This window comes from Dryobates pubescens, chromosome 5 (genome assembly GCF_014839835.1).
Source record: "Dryobates pubescens isolate bDryPub1 chromosome 5, bDryPub1.pri, whole genome shotgun sequence".
In the NCBI taxonomy this organism is placed as follows: domain Eukaryota; kingdom Metazoa; phylum Chordata; class Aves; order Piciformes; family Picidae; genus Dryobates; species Dryobates pubescens.
Genome location: NC_071616.1, coordinates 4,639,552 through 4,662,297, shown reverse-complemented (window position 1 = coordinate 4,662,297; position 22,746 = coordinate 4,639,552). Strand labels below are relative to the sequence as shown.

The 22,746-nt window shown below is 46.5% G+C and overlaps 1 protein-coding gene across 2 annotated transcripts in view; it reads right to left on the bottom strand.

Annotated features, from left to right (window-relative positions):
* AMBRA1 (autophagy and beclin 1 regulator 1) overlaps nt 1–22,746 on the bottom strand; it is a 172,012-nt gene that overhangs the window by 67,396 nt on the left and 81,870 nt on the right. The gene's annotated exons all lie outside the window — the stretch shown is intronic.

Sequence of the window (22,746 nt, the reverse complement as noted above, 5' to 3'; positions counted from 1 at the left end):
GACTGTATCAAAATATTAGCAGGTAGGACCTACAAAGCCTGTCCTTTGCTGCTCTGGGTGGCCCAAACTACAGCAGACAAAGGCTGCCCTGACTCCAGGCAAATGGCACGACCCTTGCTTAACCAGCCAAGGACTGCTTTGCCTTCAGGCAAATGACATGACCCTTGCTTAACCACCCCAAAGACTAAGCAGAATACTTCAGAAACTAGCACAAAGAACATTGTTTTCCAGGCAGAAAGGGACTGCCACTGGTAGCTGAAGCTGGCATACATTTGAGAAAGCTAAGAGGTATTAAATGCAATCCCCAGAGAGAAAAGTGAACAGAAGAAACAGTTCTCCCATAATAGTACTACAGTCAAAAATTTCAGGCTATTTGCCTGAAATTTGGCTTTCATAGGCATGCAGCCCTTGCACTGCACACACATGCTGGCACCCAGAGCAACACAAGGCAATAGAATTCGATAGGAGAGGGGGGAAACAAGACCATGCCCAAGCACGAATGAGGAAAAGCCTCCAGAGTCTGGACTCCAGCATCTCCACATTATCTCCAGTGGGAAGGGCACAGAAAAGTCAGTGGCTTCACTATCCCAGAAGGGCTGGCTCAGGAGTCTGCTGGCACAGCAGAGAAGAGGCATGCCTATCCAGTACACAGCAGGCCTGTGCAGACACCTAAAAGTCATGTAGAGGAAGATGAGGAGACCAGGGTGGCTGGAGTTTCAGTTTGCTTATCAAACCCCAGCAAAACACACAGCCTTGTAAAAAAACCAAGTAAGAATGACCTGAAAACACACAGAAACAGGGTTTGTGTTTTTTTCTGCAAAGAACAAGGTGGGTCAGGGCAAAGTAAGGAAGCGAGTTTTAGACTGTTGGTGATGAATAAAGAGAAAGGCATCAAGAAGGCTGCTGCTAGTCCTCTTTTCATCAATAAGCAGTCTCAAGTCCTTAGGTTTTGTTCTGGAGAAAGCTCAGAAATAAGCCAAGAGCAAGACTTCTGAGCAGACAGCTTGACAGTGCATGGTGGTTTGGCCCTGGCCAGCTCAGCCAAAGCCAATGCACAGAATGTACTGAACTGTGCCAGGCCTCCAGCAGTCAACAAACCTCCACCACACTTCTGCTCAGTCTCTGTATCTGCCTCCGCCAGATACAGACACGTGGAAAGCTGAACGTTTCCATCGCTCTTACATGTCCATATTCCCCCAAATAAAGTCCTCCTCTAAACAGAAAGATAGGCACTGGAGAAAGCAAACTCAACACACTAATGAAATTACATTTTGCAACCAGAAGTGGAAGACAGACAAGTTTGACATTGCTTCACCTTTACAAGTCCCATTGCAAGCCCGAGTTTGGTTCACTAGGGCAGCTCTTCTGCTGTCTCACCTCCAACCACGAGGTGGAGAACAGAAAACTCTTTTCTGTACACATTTCAATCAGTGGGACTTGGGGCAGGGAAACAGTAACTAACATCACCAGCTAGCAGCAACTGCCTTACAGGACGCAGTCAGACAAGGAGAACACCCTGCAAGGACAGGCAACAACAGTACTATTCAGGGCACATAAATCAAGACTATTAATCTTATTACAGATGAACAGTACAAAGTCACCACCTGTTTTGCAATGAGGACAACTTCTGTATGCATAGCAAGTACTATATAAACTGGAGAATAACACATCCTAGGAGAGCAATCACCAGCCAGCTCCCTCTGCATCACAAAAGCCCAGCAGCATCAGCTACTCCACAAAGAGCAAATACATAGAATCATAGAATCAATAAGGTTGGAAAAGATCTGAGAGATCAAGTCCAACCTGTCACCCAACACCTCATGACTACTAAACCATAGCACCAAGTGCCACATCCAATCCCTTTTCAAACACCTTCAGGGACAGTGACTCCACCACCTCCCTGGGCAGCACATTCCAACAGCTAACAACTCTCTCTGTGAAGAACTTTCTCCTCACGTCCAGCCTAAACTTCCCCTGGTGCAGCTTGAGACTGTGTCCTCTTGTTCTGGTGCTGATTGCCTGGGACAAGAGACCAACCTCTGCCTGGCTACAACCACCCTTCAGGTAGCTGTAGAGAACAATAAGGTCTCCCCTGACTCTCCTCTTCTGCAGGCTAAACAATCCCAGCTCCCTTATCCTCTCCTCACAGGGCTTGTGCTCGAGGCCTCTCACCAGCATCATTGCTGCCTCCAGATTCATCTGGCTCATACAACTGTTGCACCTACTGCTACAAGTACCACAATACACCAGTTGGTAAATGGTTTTGATTTTTTTTTACCCCCCTTGTGAGAATTCTGGTCTTCTCACTCCTTTCCCTGGAGCCCTCAGGTTAGTTACGGTATTAACTTCACATCCTACATGGAAAAGCTAACGACAGAAGAAAAAGCAGTACCTCCCCATCTGCAGGACAGCCCTGCACAAATTTCAGAGCCTGCAAAAGCTATCAAGTGATGGCAGTCCTTCAGGTAACAGATAAATTTAATCCAAAAGATTCGGTCACAGGGTGCAGCAAGGTTCATAGAGAGAAATGTGCACGTCCAGAATGATTTGGTCTGTTTCCAAACCAGTGTGCCTAACGTGAGTGGCAAATCCGTGATCTACATGTTTTTATTAAGTAATTACCCCTACTTACACCAATTAAGTAATTGAGAAGTGCAATTATTAAATGGTATCTAGCTGCATACAACAAAGCAGAACGACATTTGTATCTCACAAGTGCTGCAGGAAGCCTCCGGCACGCATCAAGGCACTGCCCTACACCGAAGATAATTAAAAGCGTGCAAACACTTCAGACATTCAGTTTAGGGAAGAAAACACTACCCAGTACACAACTATGGCATCCTAACCTTTGTCCCCTGCTTTTTTTCATTCCTTGGCAGGGAACACCACGGGTGGAAGACTTGAGAAAGTGAAAATCCTCACTAGAGAGGTTTTAGTCACTGTGCTGTGAGAGAACTCATTCCCAGCTCGTTTTGCCCAGTCAGGGTTTCACCCTGGGTGAGAGCAGAAGAAAGTGCTGTTGCTTCTTAAGTTCTAGTGTAACCTGGAGGCAAACTTCAGCTTCTCAATTGTGAGCAGCAGCAGAACAGCTCTTACAAGCAGCAGTCCTCACCGAGCACTTGACAGTATGCCCTGATTTCTAGTTCTTCCCCTGTCTGATGGGATCACAAATGACTGCAGTGGGTACCCAAGGGTCTTAAGGCTTGTCATCCTCATGAACAGAACGACCTTTTACTGCAGAGCTGATGTAGATCTCAAAATGCTGAAATCCAAAGCAAAGGCCAATTGAAATGCAGTGAACGTAGGTTTGATTGGCAGCTTTCCTGCGTCTGTCTATCACTGCGTAATAAACACTGGGTGATGGCAGAAGTGAAGATAAATGCTTTCAGCAGCTCCCCCTACTCCCCCCACCGCCCCAATCTCCATCCACCTCCACTCAGCACATGACAAGAGAGTTTTAAAGGGGGGGGGGGGGGGGGGGGGGGTAAAGTCTTAACAAAGACTTTTACAAAATTTAAATACTCAAGTCTTTTCTTATAGGCCACCTACACGTGACAGATATTTATCCGTCAGTCTCAGAGGGTCCAACTCATCTTGGCATGTGAAGAAATGAACCTTTGCCAGTCAGCTATTGCTCATTTATGAATCAAGCCCTGCAAGCCAGTGTCTGAGTTTAGACTGAAAGGGGGGGGGGGGGGGGGAAAGTGGTGCAAAGCCACTTTCCATGGCACTCCAGCACTCCCTCAGGGTAAAGCAAGGTACTTACAGACTATTACTATCAGACTCTCCAAGGAAAAGCTACTTCAGAGCTACACAGGTGTACTTCTGGTAAAAGTTTCAAGAACACTAAACATCTATATTGCATGGGAATTTCTTTCCCATTTATTTAACAGAAACCAGAGCTCGTTTTTCTCTAGCCTAGATCCCTTACTCTTAAGTTTTTAGTGTCTGTCAGATCCTTAGCTACTAAGGGGAAAATCTATTAAGATGCCTACAGATAAGCTCGAGGAATCTGAAGAAGTCTCTGAACTAATTTGTGACTCAATTTGAGACAGTGATTAGGCCCTGGTATAAAAGTCCCCTTAGATTAGTACTTGCATCTTTAAGCATGAGTACCCTGAGAAGTAATTACCTCTTTATGAGCCCCTTTACAACTGTGGCTAATGATAGGGAGGTTATCCTATACTTGCAGAAAGGGTTTATCACAGCTCATGAGGTTTACATTTACTAGTTCTAGATTCACTATAATCCAGGCTCCAGGAAACTCAAAACACAGGACAAATCTATTTGATGAGCCAAAGATAAAGCTCTCTGCTACAATACAAGAAGATTCTTCCAACCAGTTCTGAAGCAATTTGAATTCAGTTGAAACGCGATTACGGATCTCTGACGCCTAGTGGAGGTGTAACAGGTTCTTGCACATCTCTGACCCTAAAGTTTTTTATGGGGTAGAGCCTGGCTTTGGGGACTACCTTTGATCACAGCAAATATATTAAATCCTGAATATGAATTTGACAAGTCTCAGCAAATCTCTGTTCCAGGCTACCATGAAGACATTGCCTTTGAAGCGGCCGAGCTACCTCTCCAAAACTGGGCTAATGCTGTACAAACAGTATGCATAGCAACCTGCTGCTTTCAAGGGTTTATTCTGCTTGGTTTTCACTGTACCAGCGAGCTGCAAATAGGAACTGGGCAGAATGATTCTCATGAATGGATGCACAAAATGCTACTAAGGGTATTTTGGCATATGCTAGGCACCGAAGAGATCTTAGATTTTGTATTAACCGAGAAAGCCTCAAAGAGAGCTCTACACTCTCTGAAGGCTGAACCTTTCAAAGGCTTTTATCCCATAAGAAGAAAGGCAATTTCCCATTCAGGCTCATTCCTATTGCAACATTTCCTTTCAAAAGGAGAATGCTTAACATGCAGAGTCCTACAATCCTATCAACTACGGGAATTTGAGCGGGCCTCAGCTGCAGGTAGGGAAGATGACAGTCCTAATAGGACTTCAGTTAAGTGCCCAAGGGCTTCACTCACATTGTGAACAATGCAAACATCATATAGGAAAGGGAATTTTCCAGCCACGAGTTTCAGATTTCAAAAGGAAAATCAGTTAATTGCAAGAAACACAAACAATAAACAGACACTCTGTGCAAAGACTCCATCCCCAGTACAGTCACGGCGGCTCCTTGACATCTTACCTTCCTGGGGCTGGAGATCTTCCTTGTCTAGTCATAACAACTGATACAGAAATGCATCTGGGAAGAGTTTGTCTTTGAAGTTAAGGTCCAGTTTTACCCCAGGGTGTGGTGGGTTGAAATTCACACACACACACCCCCCAGCATTAACTTTGCCAGACCAGCTCAGTATGAAGCAAATGGAAGCTGTATTTAGAAGCAAAACTATACTCTACAACGGAATGCAATGAGTATGTGCAAAATACCCAGGATTTACAACATTATACAGATATTAACAATTAGCAAACAACATGAAAACCCCCCTGGTCAAAGAGACCAGGGAAGCTGTTCCACTGCCCCTCCCACCCCCTGTCCCAAGAGAAAAAGGAGCAGGGAGAAAGCAGTGGTTAGACTGAACTGAAATAATGCAGCCAAGGTCAGCCAGAAGCAGATTAATCTCTCCCGAGCAAAGCAAGCAGAGAAGAGATCAGAAAAGGGAAAGAATTGTTTTGGGACAGCCATTCTTACACTAAGTACTTTCTCCAATGAAATTGTTTAGATATGATACTGTATCAGGTAGTGATAGGACTAGGGGGAATGGAATGAAGCTGGAGGTGGGGAGATTCAGGCTGGAGGTGAGGAGGAAGTTCTTCCCCATAAGAGTGGTGAAGCCCTGGAATGGGTTGTCCAGAGAGGTGGTTGAGGCCCCGTCCCTGGAGGTGTTTAAGGCCAGGCTGGATGAGGCTCTGGCCAGCCTGATCTAGTGTGGGGTGTCCCTGCCCATGGCAGGGGGGCTGGAACTAGATGATCCTTGTGGTCCCTTCCAACCCTGACTGATACTATGATACTTATCTTTCGTTTTCCTTTTTACACCCAACAGTGATTTATTTATATTTTTCTACTTTTCTGATCAAAATCTGTTACTAAATTTTAAAGGCATAGCCTAAAACCACCACACAGGGAAACCAGAAGAGGTTAAGGCCCTTTTCAAATGCACCTTCCTCTTGTCTGAATTGCTTACACTTTAGCTGATAATTCTTCTTCTCAGTAAAGAGAATTCCTGCTTCTCTGTTGTTCACCCCATAGAGAGGCCCCTGCACTTGTCACCCTGCTACACATGGAAATTGGAGAAATCAGATGTGGAACAGCATGCTGAGTTTCCAGAACCAACAAGAACTGAGCCAGCAATACTTATAAAGAATCACAGAATCAATATAGTTGGAAAAGACCTCAAAGATCATCAAGCCCAACCTGTCACCCATGACTACTAAACCATGGCACCAAGTACCACGTCCAAGCCCCTCTTGAACACCTCCAGGGACCGTGACTCCACCACCTCCCTGGGCAGCACATTCCAATGGTTAACAACTCTCTCTGAGAAGAACTTTCTCCTCACCTCGAACCTAAACCTCTCCTGGTGCAGCTTGAGACTGTGTCTTCCTGTTCTGGTGCTGGTTGCCTGGGAGAAGAGAGCAACTCCCTCCAGGCTAAACAATCCCAGCTCCCTCAGCCTCTCCTCACTGGGCTTGTGCTCAAGACTTCTCAGACAAGGAAAACCCTGTATGCTTCTAGGTGACAAATAAGGTGTCTTATCACAGCCTTTACACACACACACTAGAGCAAGCAAATACCACTGTTTAGCAAGTCTTCATCCTACTCAGGGTGGCCAAGAAGGAATAAGCAGTTTAATTTCCTTACTTTAGCTACCTCCTCCTTTTCAGCTACTGTTAATGACAGATCATGGTTTATGTCTCCAACTTGCCAAGAACTTTCTGCAACCATCCAGTATCAGATGTGCATTGTTGAACAGGGAAAAAATGAAAATCAAGAAGTTGGAAGGAATTCCTTCTTTCTACCTGCTAAAATAAAAAGCTGAAGAGAAATGCCATCTGAACCGTGGGCATACCAGAGTGTCTTACTCATGCCTCACCTTAGCAATGAGTTGTGAGCAACATAACTGCTCAGCAGCTGCTGGGAAGGAGAAGGGATGAATGAACCAAGTGAGAGCTTGACTTTAAACAGAAACTAATGCTTGTATCTTGTTACCCATGTGGAATTATTTAGCTTATGCTTCAGAGGACACTTCATTTGCATAGTTTAAAAGTTCATTCTTGCAGGGTAAGTACACCTCACCAGAAAAACAAATCCTCAAATCCTGCTTGCAAAAGAAGAAGAGTGGCCAGTTTTAGTGGTGCTCTTAACACTTGCACAGCACTCAAAGCAAGCCAGTAAGTGCAATTTCCTTCTTTGTAAGAAAACGTTTACAAAGACTGTTTAGGCTCAGCTGTTTGGTTTTTCTTTTATGATGCTTACAGCTGCAGTGGATGAGAAGTTCTGTGGGAAGGCACTCTCTCATATATGTAATTATTAGTATGTTATTATAACACAATGCATTTTATATATTTAGATATCATTTAAATATATATTGATATAGATTTTTACATATATATATATATACACACACACATGAATGCTTGCTTTACAGTATGTAATGGCATGCATGCATACACATTTTAAACAAACAAAACCTCATTTATTTAGAATCATAGAATCAATAAGGTTGGAAAAGACCTCAGAGCTCATCAAGTCCAACCTGTCACCCAACACCTCATGACTACTAAACCATGGCACCAAGTGCCACGTCCAAGCCCCTCTTGAACACCTCCAGGGATGGTGACTCCACCACCTCCCTGGGCAGCACATTCCAATGGCTAACAACTCTCTCTGTGAAGAACTTTCTCCTCACCTCCAGCCTAAACTTCTCCTGGCACAGCTTGAGACTGTGTCCTCTTGTTCTGATGCTGGCTGCCTGGGAGAAGAGACCAACCCCTTCCTGGCTACAACCTCCTTTCAGGTAGTTATAGACAGCAATAAGGTCTCCCCTGAGCCTCCTCTTCTGCAGGCTAAGCAACCCCAGCTCCCTCAGCCTCTCCTCACAGGGCTGTGCTCCAGACCTCTCCCCAGCCTCGTTGCCCTTTTCTGGACACATTCAAGAGTCTCAATGTCCTTCTTAAATTGAGTGGCTACTGTGACATTGAATTCTGATACTGGCTAGAGCACTGGAATGGTGTGTACAGTGGAAGCACTTTATGGAGCACACAGTTGGAAATAGATGTTAACAGGCTAGACAGTCAAGAGAAATCTTCCTGCAAACAGAGATGCTGTACCACTGAAAGAGCCTGACAGGAAAAGGTTATGGAAACAGAAAGAAACATCTGTTACTGTTGGCTGAAACAAGTCACAAGTTGTTTGAGAAGTGGGTGGCAAACGAGCTTTTGCTTTTCTCATTTGGGTCCCTTGCTGGGAAAGGGAGTGAAGGCTGGAGTCTTCCATCAGCTAGTGGAAGCTGGAGCTGCTCAAGAAGTTCCTGCAGACATTGTTGCTCCTTTTGAGACCATTTTTCATTTCTGTGTGACAGCAGCATGTGTTAGAAGCCTGCCTCATGCTACCATATGATTCAAATGGTAAAACATGCTTCCTATAGTATAGCCTTTTAGGGAATAGTCAAGCCCTAAAAATAACACCCAAATTGCATTTTATTTAACTAATGTTCCCTTTCAACCTTTTCTGCATATTTTCAGCCTTTTAGATCATTCTGTCTGTATGCACAAAGAAGCCCTAACTAAAAAACAATGACCAAAGAGTTGGGAGAACAGGGGTTATGTTTTCTTCCTATTTTCTGTTATTCCATACACCATAAAATCCTCTAATACCCCCAGAATCAGCTACTGCCATCAGCTACTGCCCTGGCATGGGAGTCAGATACCTATTTATTGGGGGGGGGGTGAGGGGGGAGAAATGGGGAAATAAAACCACCTTCACCTTCTCAGTGCAAGGATCTGGGTTACAGCCATCTCTCCATCTGCAGCTCTCCAACTAGCTACTTTAAGAAATCAGTAAAATAGTACATTTGAAATCAGCTCCAAATCAATGAATGCTGCAAGAGGAAAAGTGGTTTCCGGAATTAAGCTGGGAGGGAAGCAAATGAGGCCAGAACACACTACTAGATGAAAAGGCAAAAGAGAGCTGACCTTTGCAGTCTTTAAAGAAACATGAATTCCCCTCTTTCAACTGTTTAAACCCCTACCAGGGCATATTCACAGCCCTCCTCCCTTCTAAACTTTCAGAACAGGGGATGAGTCTCAAAATAAGCCCTGCCAGTTTCATGGTGTCCCTGTGAAGGTGAACTAGGAAACCTCGATAGATCATCTGTGCTCTGTGTCACTTGGGTTCCTCTCTCTGCCAACTCTGCCCCTTGCAATACCTCTGCTCTCTCCTGTCACTAAGTCTCTTCTTGCATCATTACCAAGCCCTTCATTATATGCTGTTGGAAGCCTGCTTTTTAACCTTCACGTCTGTCTGTGTGTTTGTACAAAACCAGAGCAAAATCTGTGCCTGGCAGGCGTTTCCTTTTGTAAAACTCCTTCTTCTCTCCTTTTCTGACTTTTCAGAGCATGAAATATGCCTGCTAATCCTAATTGCCTCGGATGGAGAGCCTTGCAGAGACTAGACAAAGGGGGCAGCCTTCCACCGAGGAGCTGTGAGCAGGCACCAGTAAGCTCTGAGTCCTCAGAGCTCCCTTCTCACTCTGCCACATTTCTGAACAACACAAGGACAAACTTCCCCAAATAGCTATATTGGGAGCAGGGACTTGCCTCCCAGACTTCCCCACTTGTGCTTAAATGGCCCTCAAGCACAAAAAAACCATCTGAGCTCATTGTGTGACATGACTCAGTCTGGGCTGAGTCCTCAAACGATGCTGGTGTATGTCAAAGCAAAAAACCCAAACAGCTGACTTTCAAGCATCATTCGCCTGTCTGCAGCCCAGCTTCAGCTCTTAGCAAAGCAAAAGTTGCAAGGTCCCAGTGGCACATTCACAGCCAGCCTTCCCATTAGCAGTGCCTCAGCCAGCTACACAAGCACTGAAGCACTACTATGGTATTAGGACACTTTTGCCTCCTCCAATTATGATTGAAGAAGTTGGATTTATAGCGGAATTTATGACTGAAGAAGTGAAATTTCTGTCAGGATTTGTCAGGATTCAGAGGAATTCAACAAGTCCAAGTGCCAGGTGCTGCACTTTGGCTACAGCAACCCCAGGCAGAGCTACAGGCTGGGATCAGTGGCTGGAGAGCTCCCAAACAGAGAGGGACCTGGGGGTGCTGATTGACAGCTGCCTAAACATGAGCCAGCAGTGTGCCCAGTGGCCAAGAAGGCCAAGGACATCCTGGCCTGCATTAGGAATAGTGTGGCCAGCAGGAGCAGGGAGGTCATTGCACCCTTGTACTCTGCATTGTTTGGCCACACCTTGAGTCCTGTGTCCAGTTCTGGGCCCCTCAGTTTAAGAAGGACATCGAGACACTTGAACGTGTCCAGAGAAAGGCAATGAGGCTGGGGAGAGGCCTTGAGCACAGCCCTGTGAGGAGAGGCTGAGGGAGCTGGGATTGTTTAGCCTGGAGAAGAGGAGGCTCAGGGGTGACCTCATTGCCCTCTACAACTACCTGAAAGGTGGTTGTAGCCAGGAAGGGGCTGGTCTCTTCTCCCAGGCAACCAGCACCAGAACAAGGGGACACAGTCGCAAGCTGCGCCAGGAGAAGTTTAGGCTGGAGGTGAGGAGAAAGTTCTTCACTGAGAGAGTTGTTGGCCATTGGAACGTGCTGCCTAGGGAGGTGGTGGAGTCGCCATCCCTGGAGGTGTTCAAGAGGGGATTGGACATGGCACTTGGTGCCATGGTCTAGTCATGAGGTCTGTGGTGACAGGGTGGACTCGATGATCTTTGAGGTTTCTTCCACCCTTAGTGATACTGTGGTATTGAATATTTCCACTGCAGCAACAAAAAAAAGCCTCTTTTACAGGGCTGCTATCATTGCCTAACCAAAACACCCTTACCACCCAAGGCTAACAGTTGTGTCCACCACAGTTGTCACACTATCCACAGCATCCAATAGTCTGCTCTCTGCTTCATTTCACTCATCTAATGTAGATGCTAACACAGCATCAGGCTAACTCAGCCTTGCCAAAACTGCTGTTGTGAGAGTTTGGAGTTCCTGCAATTTCTTGTTTGCCAGGATACTTGCCAACACCACACAGGTTATAGTTTATCATCAACTCTGTATCTCATAAATCAGTGCAGGAACAATTTCAGTTCACACCGAATAATTCCCCTCTCGAAGAGAGGCTCAAGCAGCGCCGTAACAGCACTGCCATCTAACCAGCACAGCTACGCCAACAGCCAGACACAGAGGAGATGCAAAAATAATGAGTGAAACTGCTGCTACACAGAAGAGCCTTTTTTTATTGTGAGTGTGCATTTTAACTCCACGAAATCCCTATTAATCCAAACAAATCAGCAAGCCAAATGCCTGCTACCGCCTCTGCAGCTCTCACTGCGGGAATGTGTGCCGAGCACCACGCTAAACGTGCACATCTGATGCCAAAACGTTCCTCTGCAGAGGAAAAAACAACCCTCAGTGGTATCTCTGTAGAGCACATGCATGCCTTATCAACCACCACAATGCAGTGAGGCACATTTTCACTAATCCAGGAAGCAGCCTCTTCCCGAGGAGGGTTGGAGTTCCTGCGCTGTAACTGTGTATCACAGCACCCAGCCTCGACGCTACAAGCGGCTTTTCGGGGTGGAAACAGCAGTAGGCAGTTCCGTGAGAGCTCCAAGCACAGAAACCCATTCAAAGCTTTGTGCTTGCCGGTGAATGGAAGACTTGCAAAACTTCTTACTATCTTTAAACACAATTCAGGGCTGCTGTATTCCAGCACAAGCCCTGTGCATCCCAACTTGCAGTGAAAATGCTGTCTCAGCTTAGCGACGCGGGCTGAGCTACCGCCACAATACACAGCACCAAGCTGAGCACCTCCAACGGTTGATTACATTTCACAGTCATAATATCCTGTGAGAGGCATGGGTCTGCTGAGGAAACACTTATCTGCTCTCAATCTCTGCTTGTCTAGGGAGGTCAAGATGAAGTCATATGCCCTCAGAGGAAAATGCACCTCCACCAGTAAGAAAACAGGCCCTGACAACTGAAACGAATTCCATATAATAAACTAACAAAGTGTCTTGGGGCAAATGAAGAGCTGACAGGTGGCATTTATGAAATGTGCTTTAAGGGTGCACTGTACTCATTAAGAGCTGCCTCTCAGACTGGTGGGTCCTGCATAGTTGCTCTGTCTGCAAAGAAAGGAGGCACTAAACCTTTCATGAGGAGTACAAAGCCGGGAAGACATTGCTGAAGGGAAAATATGGGAGGGATCCTCAATCTCATGAGCCAAAGGAGAGAAGACAGGAGAGGAACTGGGAAGTAAACAGCCAGGCTTGCTGTGTTCTGGGCAAAGTAGTAAGCAAGGAAACAAGGAAGAAAAAGCTGAAAACAAGCAAGCTAAGAAAAAACAAGATCCAATGATAGTTTAGCTAAGGAGAAGGCAGCTACATTTTAAAACATGGTGAGATGGAAAGGAGGAAGCACAAGCTGGAAGAACATTATGGGGAGATCCCCATCTGAAGTACTGCATCCAGCTCTGGAGCCCCTAAAACCAAAACCAAACAAACACAAAACAAACAAACCAACCAACCCACTTGGATCTGTTAAAGAGGGTCCAAGAGGGCCACAAAGTTAATCAGAGGGCTGGAGCACCTCTTCTGTGAGAACAGGCTGAGGGAGTTGGGTCTGTTCAGCCTGGAGAAGAGAAGGCTCCAGGGGGACCTTAAAGTTGCCTTCCAGTACCAGGAAACTAGGAGAGGGACTTTTTATAAGGGCATGTGGTGATAGGACAAGTGGCATTGGTTTTAATCTAGAGCAGGGTAAATTTGTATTAGACACAAGGAATAAGTTCTTTACTAGGAGGCTGGTGGAATGGGTTGCTCAGAGAAGCTGTGGGTGCCTCATTGTGGAAGATATTTAAGACTAGGCTGGAGGCTTTGAACAATCTGGTCTATAGAATAGAATGGAATAGAACAGAATTAACCAGGTTGGAAGAGACCTTTGAGAGTCCAGCCTATCACCCAACACCATCTAACCAACTAAACCATGGCACCAAGCATCCCATCCAGTCTCTTCCTAAACACCTCCAGTGACGGCGACTCCACCACCTCCCTGGGCAGCACATTCCAATGGCCAATCACCCTTTCTATGAAGAACTTCCTAACATCCAGCCTAAACCTCCCCTGGCACAGCTTGAGACTGTGTCCTCTTGTTCTGGTGCTGCGTGCCTGGTCTAGCAAGAGGTACCTCTGCCCATGGCAGGGGGGTTGGAACTGGATGATCTTTAGGGTCCCTTCCAACTGAAACCATTCCATGACTCTATGATCACATTGTTCCAACTGGAAAAGAACAAAGTAAGAGAAATCTACAGCAAATAAAAGTATTTGGCTTGTGCAATGTTTTGAGTATTTTCTGAAGGAGGAAGTTTTGAGGGTAGTTTGGCATGACCTAGATGACAGCAATGGAAGCAAGACTCACTGATTGCTTAGGATTAATATGCAAAGTAGGTTCCAGCTCCTCAGTGAATCTGCAGAGATGCCTGCAAAGAGACTGAGGCTCAAGGCGTGACCCAGACTGCAGAGTATGCAGAGCAGGACTGATGAAGCCTGCTGGTTCACACGCTGACAGACCACTGCAACAACATGAAAGCAATGGTGTGATATTCACAAGAGTGAGGCAGCACCAGAGCTCTCAGACAGCAGCAGAACCACACCAGGGAGGTCAGCCAAATTTATAACCTTGCAGTAACTTCTGTAAATCAGCCTCACCACTGCATCCAAAACAGACAGGTCCCATTCACTGCAAGTACAGAAGTGACTACAAGATGAAAGGAGACTAGATGTTGACTTGCTGGAACATGTCCAGAGAAGGGCAACAAAGCTGGGGAGGGGTTTGGAGCACAAGCCCTATGAGGAGAGGCTGAGGGAGCTGGGGTTGCTTAGCCTGGAGGAGGCTCAGAGAAGACCTTCGTGCTGTCTACAACTACCTGAAGGGAGGTTGTAGCCAGGTGGGGGTTGGTCTCTTCTCCCAGGCAACCAGCACCAGAACAAGAGGACACAGTCTCAAGCTGTGCCAGGGGAAGGTTAGGCTGGAGGTGAGGAAGAAGCTGTTCACAGAAAGAGTGACTGGCCATTGGAATTTGCTTCCCAGGGAGGTGGTGGAGTCACCAGCACTGGAGGTGTTTAGGAAGAGCCTGGATGGGGTGCTTGGTGCCATGGTTTAGTTGATTAGATGGTTTGGGGTGATAGGTTGGACTCAATGATCTCAAAGATCTTTTCCAACCTGGTTAATTCTGTTCTATTCTAACACACCATGCCATTATTTTAAGGAATATTAGAAGTTGAACTCAAAGCCACACATGCAAACTAAGACCTAAACTCAAGGCAGCAGAAGTCCATCCTATCTACTTAGCATGCACGCTCTGTGCTGCACAGTGGATGGACACTTCAGAGGAGTTTATATCTTTTTTTTAGGGCAGACCTGACCTTACTGCCCCTTGAATTAACTCATATACTTCCAGAGGATATTAAGCATACCTGTCCAAGAAGCTGCTCTCCCATGTATCCACCACATCTACTCCACAAAGCATTTATAAGCCTGAGGGGAGGGAAACTCAGGTGATGAAAATGGGGCAGTCACAATTTACTAGTTTGCAGGGAGATTTTAGGTTATGCACAGTTGAGAGCTGGAGCAGGCCATGCTTTACTGGAGGCAGGGGTCACAAGCTAAAGAGGACCTATGGCAGAAGGATAGATCTCATCCTCACAGCAGAAGAGTTAGAGGTCCAGCTTCTACCAGACAAAAGAATCAGCAGCGGTACAGCCTAGAAGATGAGCAGCACCTCCAGGTCAGCCTCTGAGTTCTAGGACTCACTGGAAAATTACAGTCCCAAAGGGCAATTATTAGACCTCCCAAGTCAGAGTTAGGCAGTAGCTTACTAAAAATCACAGAACTGGGGAGACCAACATCCATAGAATCATAGAATCAATAAGGTTGGAAGAGACCCCAAAGATCATCAAGTCCAACCTGTCACCCAACACCTCATGACTAACTAAACCATGGCACCAAGTGCCACATCCAATCCCCTCTTGAACACCTCCAGGCATGGGGACTCCACCACCTCCCAGGGCAGCACATTCCAATGACGAACAACTCTCTCTGTGAAGGACTTTCTCCTCACCTCCAGCCTAGACATCCCCTGGTGCAGCTTGAGACTGTGTCCTCTTGTTCTGGTGCTGGTTGCCTGAGAGAAGAGACCAACCCCCTCCTGGCTACAACCTCCCTGCAGGTAGTTGTAGTTACAGTTAGTTTCTTTGCCAGAAGCAGCAGAGAAGGTATGACAGAGCTTTGCCTTCAGCTTTCACTCTGTGTGAAGACATGCATATAACCAGTGAATGAGGAGTCTTCTGTGGAACCTCAGCAGCCAAGCTGGGCCGGGAAAAGACAAACACCTTGCACCCCTTCTTTGCCTTCCATATGGAGAATCCAGAGAAGTCCTTACTGAGCCTTTCTCACCTTTACAAAATCTTCACCAATCTGCTCATGTGGTTTACAAGCTTTTCTCTAAACGACTCCTTCCTCACCACAACTTCCTTCCAGTGTTTATACCATCATGAGTTCTCTCTCTCTTGCTATAATTTCCTGTCTACAAAGCACTGCTAGTCAATTTGCCCTCAGCCCTCTTTTTTTTTTCCTGTGTCTTAGAAATATTCCATCTGGAAAAGACCTTTAAGATCAAATCCAACTGTTACCCAAGTCTTCCAAATCTGTGCTAAACCATGTCCCTTAGCACCACACCTCTGCATCTTTGAAGCATCTCTAGGAGTGGTGATTCAACCACCTCCCTAGGGAGCCTGTTCCAGTGTTTGAGAATCCTTTCAGTGAAGAAGTTTCTTCTAATACCCAATATAAGCTTCCTGTGGCACGACTTGAGGCAATTTCCTCCCCACCTCTTCTTTCCCCTTGACTCTGTCAAAGTAGTTTTTTATTTCCTTCATGTTTTCCAGTGTCCTCATAATGGAGGCACAGGGATGTTTACACATGTGTGTGCTCCTTCCCCCAGTCATGCTCCCCACCAGGTTTCCAGCCTGACTCACCTCTAACACCTGTTCCCACTTCACCATCTATTGTGAGACAGCTCTGAAGTAAACTATCACCAGACTGACCCCCTCCCATTTCTCTCTTCTAATTCTACTATGGGATGTCAGAGAAGACAGAGATCCAACTGGGCTGGTCCAACATGAGCCAAGACAGATCCTCAAGCAACTTGTGTGTGCAGCACACTAGGAGACATCACATGGATAGCTGCATGCATGCCCACACCATGAATACTAATATGAACAATTGTTTGAAAGAAGACAAAGTGTTTCTCCAGTTTAACTGAAGCCCACGCCTGCAATCCCAGCTGCCTCATCACCACCTTTGACTCATTCCTCAAACCTTCCCCTCCTCCAGCCTCCATTTCTCCCTGTGCAGAATCTCAGTTGCTTGTAAAAAAAAAAAATTACAAAGTGACATTACTTCCTTCATCCTTTCAGCCTTCCCTTCCCCTCCTGCAATTCTCCCCACCACATTAAGAAACATCTTCCCAAAGCTTCCAAGCACTCTGCCTGCCTCCAAGATTTCATCCCCATCTCCCTGTCTCATTCCATTTAGAGGACACATTTGTAGGCTCTTCTCTCTCACAGCACAAATATGCTTTGACTTCTTGCACCTCTAAATTCCTCAGAGGCTCTGGATCACAGTTTGGATGTCTGGGGTGAGAAGAAGAAATGCATTCACCTCTGTGTTCTTCTCATCTCCAGCTCTCCAACTGCACCATGTGAACTCCTGGCAGTTACTCCTCTCTTTCTGACAAGTCTGGTTTGGATCCTCTCCAGTCTCAAATGCTCTAACTCCAGTGACTCTAAGTCACCTCCTTCCTGGTCAAAGCCCAAGACTAGTACTAGGTCATCATCATCTCTTACTCAGCAAGAGGGGGTAACATTTTTGATTCTTGTATTCCTCCTCCCTTGCCTTTTGTGAACGACTTCCACTGCCACCACTCTCAAGGCCCCCAAAGCTGCCGAAAGAGACAAATGAGCAGTTATGAACATCCCCACAAGTTCCTCCACATTGCTCTCTGCACTTGCTGCCTGCTCTGAAGTTATTTAATGGGTCACAAAGCCACCTCTACGTACTCCTTCCCACCCACTGCTGCAAAGACAGGTGGGACGAAGAAGCATGAAACAGTTGAAAGTACTGATAGTTTGAGGCAGCACTGGAAGCAAGGGAAAGAGATGTCAACCTGGTTCCCAATCAGCAAGAGCTGGACTCAGAAGCCAGGCTAGGAAGGAACTCAGCAGGACCTGAGAAGGCAGAGCAATTACATTCATGGAGACTGGCTCACAGCTCCCACTGAGTTTGAACTCTCAGAAACACAGTAACTCCTGTGTGCCAGGGCTGCTGGTTTGCAGCCCACACTGAGCTCAGCAGGTGAGTGTGCCAACCTACTGCTCAAGAAAACAAAACAGAGCTTCCTTTAGTAACACTGACTTGTGTCCTGCTTAGCTCAAAACCAACTCTGGAGCTCCTGCAGACACTGGAGACCATTCCCTCCATCTGCCCTACTCGAGGTGGTGGTAAACTGATTTCAAAGAAAACCAGGGGCTGAGAAGGGGAAGACTTACATGAAGTACACCTCCACCTTTGGTTCCTGTTTATCATTGTTACTGCACAAAATCTCCTGCTGTCTGCATTGAGCTCTGAGGCAATGAGTTAAACTAGCAGAAGTTTAGATAGTGCTCTCATCCTGACTGGGTGTGTGTTTGCTATTGCACAAATATAATTTGGACCCTCTGCTTGGTTTTCTTTCAGAACTACTCTGTTCCAGGCAAAACACTTAGCACCCTCCACAAGTTTAATACCCCAAAACCACAAAAAAGGAAGCTCTTCTGTTTTAGGAAAACTTCACAGCCTAAATTTATTTCCCTAGGCTCTGCCCTTGCCAAGGGCATGTTCTAAAACCTTCTCCAGCCTCCACATGGAGAAGGCAATTTCCCAGTGTGGCTGACATTAAGGTAAACCACACAGCTAAGGTAAACCCACGTGGGATGAACAAACCCACAAGTCAAAAGTAACTCCAAAGAGGCAGGCAAGTTGTGACTAACCTTACAACACCTTACCCTACATCCTCCCCTGTTAACAGAAGGAAGCAAGAGGCCAGAAACATAAAGCCAATAGAGCAAGCTGAGGTAACAATACTATGTGAAATGAAGGGTGGTTGTAGCCAGGAGGGGGTTGGTCTCTTCTCTCAAGCAACCAGCACCAGAACAAGAGGACACAGTCTCAAGCTGCACCAGGGGAAGTTTAGGCTGGAGGTGAGGAGAAAGTTCCTCACAGATAGAGTTGTTCGTCATTGGAATGTGCTGCCCAGGGAGGTGGTGGAGTCACCATCCCTGGAGGTGTTCAAGAGGGGATTGGACGTGGCACTTGGTGCCATGGGTTAGTCATGAGGTCTGTGGTGACAGGTTGGACCTGATGATCTTTGCCATCACTGGAGGTTTTCAGGAGGAGACTTGATGGGGTGCTTGGTGCCGTGGGTTAGTTGTTTGGGTGGTGTTTGATTGGTTGATGGGTTGGACGCAGTGATCTTGAAGGTCTCTTCCAACCTGGTTTATTCTATGTATTCTATGTATCTCTTCCAACCTTGGTAATTCTGTGAAAACTTACCACTGCCAAATGTAATAGCAACCACCAACCTTTCATTTGTATACCGTACAGCTGTAACAGATTGATATATTAATGCTCAGTTACTGAAAAGCCCCTCCAGGGCAGCAACCAGTAGGATCTAATGGGATCTAATCCTATCTACCTGGGAAAATGAGCTGGAGAGGAGTACAAAGCACCCTCACCAAATCCCTTACACAACCAGGTTGCCATAGCAAGAGCTTCCTCCATCTTTACGCCAGGCTGGCTACAGGAATGTTTACCATGCTATTCTGCACTGGGTACAGCAGGGCTGGCTCAGAGTTTGCTTTGCAGTGTCAGGGTTTCCCACCCCCACACATAAGAAATGTAAGCAAAACCCATGACTATTCTCTAGCTAGATGACAACCAAGCGTGCCAGGCCGCTGAGAATCCCTGCCCCTGTGCAGAGCAGACTGGATGGGTCCCTGCCTCCCCTCTGCGCTCTGCAGCCTGGGTAATTTCTCATTATTATTTCTTCCCCCCCTTTAAAAAGGAGGCAGCAAGCTGTGGGAAAATACTTTTATGGCTAAGTGAGCTTTACCACCCACAAAGAGACAGGTCCCCAAGGGGCCCTCACCGCCCACAAAAAGATGAGCACTTCTTCAAAGCCTTACCCCTTCTGATATAATGGTACCTAGAAAATCATCACTTGAACAATGCACACAAAAGGAATCAGCCTGCACCCTTCACTTTGAAGAACATCATCATCTCTCTCCAATGTCTTTCTGAATCTCAAAGCTGGCTTTAGCTTTCCAGCCACCAATACAAAGAAAAACTTACCGGGACAGCCTGCATCAGCAAATACATCAGGAAAGCTTTCTCGGATTAAGTGCTCGCTTCCATCATGCAGCACTGCAACAGTCCACAGCTTGTGACATAATGTCACTGGCCAGTGTGGCCAGCAGGAGCAGGGAGGTCATTCTGCCCCTGTACACTGCACTGGTTAGGCCACACCTCAAGTCCTGTGTCCAGTTCTGGGCCTCTCAGTTTAGGAAGGAGGTTGACTTGCGGGAATGTGTCCAGAGAAGGGCAACAAAGTTGGTGAGGGGTTTGGAACACAAGCCCTATGAGGAGAGGCTGAGGGAGCTGGGGTTGCTTGGCCTGGAGAGGAGGAGACTCAGGGGTGACTTTATTGCTCTCTACAGCTACTTGAAAGGAGGTTGTAGACAGGCAGAGGTTGGTCTCTTCTCCCAGTCAGCCAGCACCAGAACAAGAGGACACAGTCTCAGGCTGCACCAGGGGAGGTTTAGGCTGGATGTTAGGAAGAAGTTCTACACAGAGAGAGTGATTGCCCATTGGAATGGGCTGCCCAGGGAGGTGGTGGAGTCACCATCATTGGAGGTGTTCAGGAGGAGACTTGATGGGGTGCTTGGTGCCATGGGTTAGTTGTTTAGGTGGGTTGGATTGGTTGATGGCTTGGACACGATGAACTTGAAAGTCTCTTCCAACCTGGTCTATCCTATTCTATTCCATTCCTGCTCTGGGACCACTGAAGACATCTCAGGAAGGCTCCTGTCTGTATACCAGGAAGTAAAGGACCAGTACTACGGTCCTAAACTTCCCCTTGAACCCAAGCAACAATTTTGCTACTTTAAACACTCCATGTACTGGGAACACCTCACCCTGCAGCAATCATAAGGTAAGCAGTGAACCCTATGCAGGACTTCAAGAAACGAAAAACCCTAAGCACCACTCAAGTATCTGCCATTTGTATCCAGACTGAACTGGTCTCACATGAGCTTCTACATCTTTCTGTGCCTTTTTTTTCCTACTGAATCAAAGGATGCTCAAAAAGATCAGGAATCTTTCCCCCCACACAGATACAACTAGACCAGGCAAGTCACAACGACTGCCTACTACTTACTTCTTGGATTAGCTACGTGCATTAAGCTTGTGTCACTCTACAGCTAAAGTTTTCCTTGGCTGATCCTTGCCTCAGCTACTTTCAGCCCTTTTAAAGTGCAGACACAGGAGTCACACATGGATTTGCACACCATTTGGAATGGTATTAATAATACCATATAAAAAGGTAACAGCCATTTTACACTCCCTGATACTGCCTGCCCATGTGAGATCTGGCCTGCATCAGCAACAGTGTGGCCAGCCGGAGCAGGGAAGTCATTCTGCCCCTGGACTCAGCACTGGTTAGGCCACATCTTGAGTCCTGTGTCCAGTTCTGGGCCCCTCAATTTCAGAAGAGCATTGAGATACTTGAACATGTCCAGAGAAAGGCAATGAGGCTGGGGAGAGGTCTGAAACACAGCACTATGAGGAGAGGCTGAGGGAGCTGGGGTTGTTTAGCCTGGAGAAGAGGAGGCGGCTCAGGGGAGACATTATTGCTGTCTACAACTACCTGAAAGGAGGTGGTAGTCAGATGGACGTTGGTCTCTTCTCCCAGGCAATCAGCACCAGAACAAGAGGACACAGTCTCAGGCTGCAGCAGGGGAAGTTTAGGCTGGAGGTGAGGAGAAAGTTCTCCACAGAAAGAGTAATTGACCATTGGAATGTGCTGCCCAGGGAGGTGGTGGAGTCACCATCCCTGGAGGTGTTGAAGAGGGGACTGGACGTGGCACTTGGGGCCACAGTTTAGTTAGTCATGAGGTGTTGAGTGACAGGTTGGACTTGATGATCTTTGAGGTCTTTTCCAACCTTACTGATTCTATGATTTTAAAGCTATGCCACCAGGACAGGAATTGCTGTTCCCTTGGTTCACATGCAATTCCCCAAAGACATTTTCAGAGTCACTACTTTGCCCAAAGCAAGCCCACACAAACTGCAAATGGAACACACGGCACTAGTCCCAAGGTGTCTAATCTCACCCTGCTGGGCTGTAATAATATTCCCTTATCCACAAGGTACCATTGCTGGAAGTGACTGCAGGAAAGATCTGACATCCAAGTAAACAGCCTCAGATTGCCACTGTCACACTCCCTATTTTACTATCTACAAACACAAGTGGATTGGCCCTAGACCCCAGACATCTGGTTCTTTGAAAGGTAAGCAGCAACAGACTGGTAACACCTAACTCTAAGCTTTTAAAAGTGCTTTACAGCTGGCTTGTTTGAAGTTGATTTTGCCCCTGGCCTGGAGTAATTCCATAAAACTGCTTAACTGTCCAAAATCTTCCCTACTGTTCCTGACTAATTCAAGGATTTGAGTACCAATCTGTTCCCATTTGAATGGTTTCCACAAATTCATAGCCTGCAATTGTGCCATCATCTCTGAGAAACAGGATAGTAAAAGTGTAATTAGCACTTCAAGGCTCCGTATTTGGGACCTGTTAAGCCTTTAACAGGACTCTGGCTTGTGGAGAACAAAGTCATATACATTTCTCTAACAAACTTCTCTCGTGGGGACAGCATAACCAAGGACAACGTGCTGCAAACCTCTCCACACCTCCTGAAACGCAGCCAGCCGCAGGGAGCGCCTGGTGTATTTGAGTAAACACAGAGCTTTCCAACTACTGCTAATCCCAGGGCAGTCACATTTCCAGATACTTAGCCAAAAATCCCCTGACATGTCAGACCTCATCAGGCATACCCTGCAAAACGAAGTGGTCTGAACTCACCCTGACCCAGAAAACTTGCCCTCCTCCTAATCTCCCTTGGAAATCAAAGCTGTAGATTATGCTTATAACATCCCTGCTGCTAATCCACACCACCTCTTTCTGTACACACTTCTGCTACAGAAGTAGGCAGCTGAAGGGTTTTCAGCTTTTGGTTCAGCTTACCAAAAGGAACTGAAAATTAGACACTCTTGGCATGAAGTATCTTCAGGGAAAGCTACGAACAAGGCATTTTCCAGTTCACATCTGCTCTCAGACAAACCTCAACAGAGCCAGGAAG